The sequence below is a fragment of the Silene latifolia genome, chromosome 8, assembly GCF_048544455.1.
Source record: "Silene latifolia isolate original U9 population chromosome 8, ASM4854445v1, whole genome shotgun sequence".
Lineage (NCBI taxonomy): Eukaryota > Viridiplantae > Streptophyta > Magnoliopsida > Caryophyllales > Caryophyllaceae > Silene > Silene latifolia.
This window is the reverse complement of record NC_133533.1, coordinates 61,113,669-61,116,604: the sequence shown is the minus strand read 5'-3', so window position 1 is coordinate 61,116,604 and position 2,936 is coordinate 61,113,669.

Sequence of the window (2,936 nt, the reverse complement as noted above, 5' to 3'; positions counted from 1 at the left end):
TTAGGTAAGGTGATGAGACATACTTAGTGATTCTTATACCTAGTTCCTTGACAAAGTGAGTATAATCGATTGGTAGATTCTTTGTGTTAGGAATGAGTTGCCTATGTAATTAAAGTTATAGAACTTGGCTTTGTTGTTTATGTTTGGGATTTGAAATCTTAGTAGGTTGAGCGTCGTCGCCTTAGGAGTAAACATGAGATAAGTTTAGAATATGAATTTGGAAGAAAACCCATTTTAGATGTTAACAATCCCGTATAGTTTGGGAATGTGATTTGGTGTTAGTTGTTCCTTGAGAACTTTGTTGAGAAGTCTTTATCAATTCATTCTTTGGTTTTTAAAACATTGAGGTTATGTCGAGTGCTTGAGATAAAGAGATGCTTTTATACTTGAGTGGTAGATTTGATTTAGGGAAATCCTAATATGTGATAAGATAGGTGGAAGAAGTATCTAACCGATTTATCACCCCTTAAGCGAGCGTTTATTTTACCTTGACCCTTGTTTGGGATTTGGTCGTTTTGTCATGAAGGTACAATACCCTAATAGACGTGACCTTGTTAGAGAGAACCTTAAGTTTTAGGAAGCGTATGGATTAAGCCTTAAAATCTTCTTTCGTACCATTAATCGTTTTCCTCCTTTTCGTTCATACCTTGGTTGGATTTGATTCTTAAGTATAAAAGTTTACTCGTTATTTCCTTGTCTTGAATACCTCCCTAATTCTAATATCTCTTACTGGTTGTTAACTAGTTATCTTTATGATTCGACTCTTTTAGTCTCACAACCTGACATGTTGCTTAAGTTTCCTTGTTGTCTAATTTTCCTTTCTCCTTGATCATAAGCGTTACCGTTCATACCTCATTTCCTCGCTTCATCTTGCTCCTCCTTTAAGTTTGGCACTCGTATCTTGTGAAACTCTATCTTTGACATCCTTGTAATTTTGACTTCAATTTCTACCCTATGAAATTCATTATAGCTCTCTTGTTGCTTAAGTTTGAGCTCTCTTAACATACCTTGTTTCTATGTTATCTAAGTTACTTTCCTTTTTGTACAACTTCTAAACTTTCAAGCTACCAGTTTCGATTCATTCTTAAAAGTTTATGTCACTTCTGCAAACCTAACCTATTTTTAAAGATCTGAAAATGAAAATTTGATTTAGTTCCCTATTCCTTCCTTGAATATAAACTCATTTATCGTAATTTTAATTACTAGACCCGAGATTTCGTTAAGTTTTGTCCAATTTCTGTTAACTTTGATCTATTTATGACTTCTTTGTCAAAGTTTAATGTTACACTTTCAGGGATTTGACCCCCAATTGGGTTTAAAAGTGAAACCTTTACTTCTATTTTGGCTTTTTGCAAAAGAAAATTTGAGTAGATTACCTTTCGCTTATTTTGATTTTAACGTTGATCGGATGTTAGAACTAGTTATTGGAAACGTTTGATGACTTGTTCTACGTTTGTCGGCGAATAGTATTTGTTTTAAATTTGTCTCTGACTTGGAAGTTAGCGTTCTTGTGTGCACAACAAGAGCAATTTCGTTCCATGAATGAGACTTATACTTTTGAAAACTCTTCATTAATGTTTTCGAAAGTATTTTGATTTTTGATTTATACAAATGATTTGCCTTTGACCTTATCTTGGATTTGGAATGTGATGTTCTTGAATGCGCAACGAGAGCACTTCCGTTCCTCTGATGAGAATCTGGTTCTGTCGGAAAATTTTATTTGAAACTTTTGAAAGAATTTTGATTCTTACGATAAGTGACCTTTTAAATGTTTTGGTTACCGATTCCAATTTCAGTTTTATTTTTATAACCTTTCATTTATACTTTCAAGTTTCGAGGACGAAACTTTTTAAAAGATGGGGTGATTGTAACACCCCGTATTTTATTAAGTTGGATAAAATTCTTTTAATTGCTATTTTGAATTTAATTACTTCATTTAACGATTTATATATTTATGCTTAGCTAATTAATTAATTTCATCATAATTCGATACGTTAATTTTAATAATCATTAATAAGTTTATTTAAAGTTAGTTCGAGTTTATTGAAATTAGATCGAGTTTATTTATTTAATAATTTTCGTTTCTTTACGAGTCCTTATGAAAGTTGTTTTAAGTGAACCCGAGATGGATTTTGGAAACAAAACCGTCCAATTAGCTATTTTGAGCTTATTTCACTAAATTAGCAATTTTTTTATTAATATCCGTTAGTTTCGTAAAAATCGCTAATAATTCCGTTTCAAGCCGATTTCTTATTATTTACGTTAACTAGCTGAGTTTATTTTATTTTCACTCATTAAATTTATTTATTATTGATTCCGTTTTATTACTAAAACTTTTACTTAAATCGGTTAAATTTAACTCGAAACGGTTTTAATAAATATCGAAGTTACTTAACGATGAAGAAACGTACGTATAATAAATAGCAGCAGTGCAAGTGCTCCCTCATTTCTCACGCATCATTCTTCTTCTCCTTCCTTTTTCTTCTTTTCGTTCTGTTTTAATTTTTATCAGATTGTAAATTGATCCTGCCACTCCGTTTGTCATCCGTTATCAATTATTTTCGTTCCATATTGCTCCTCTCGTCGTTCTCGTCATTCCGATGTAAGTAACATTCAGTTCCGTCATGTATTTTTACAAACCCAATTTATATTTTCAGCTTTATTTATTATAAGACGGTTGTATGTACTAAAATAGACGGTCTTGTAGAAGATTTGTTAGTCATAAATGATTAGTTAAATCGGAAAAAGGTAACAATTATGGATTACTCGATATTACTTGTAAAATATGTTTATTTCAAATGCTGGTTAGTCTGTTTTATAATTAAGACGGTGTATAATTATATATAGGGATCCTTATGGATGTTAATTAGTCAGTTGTATAGTTGAGACGGTGTATACTGATATGTGGAGATAGTTGAGACGGTGTATACTGACCT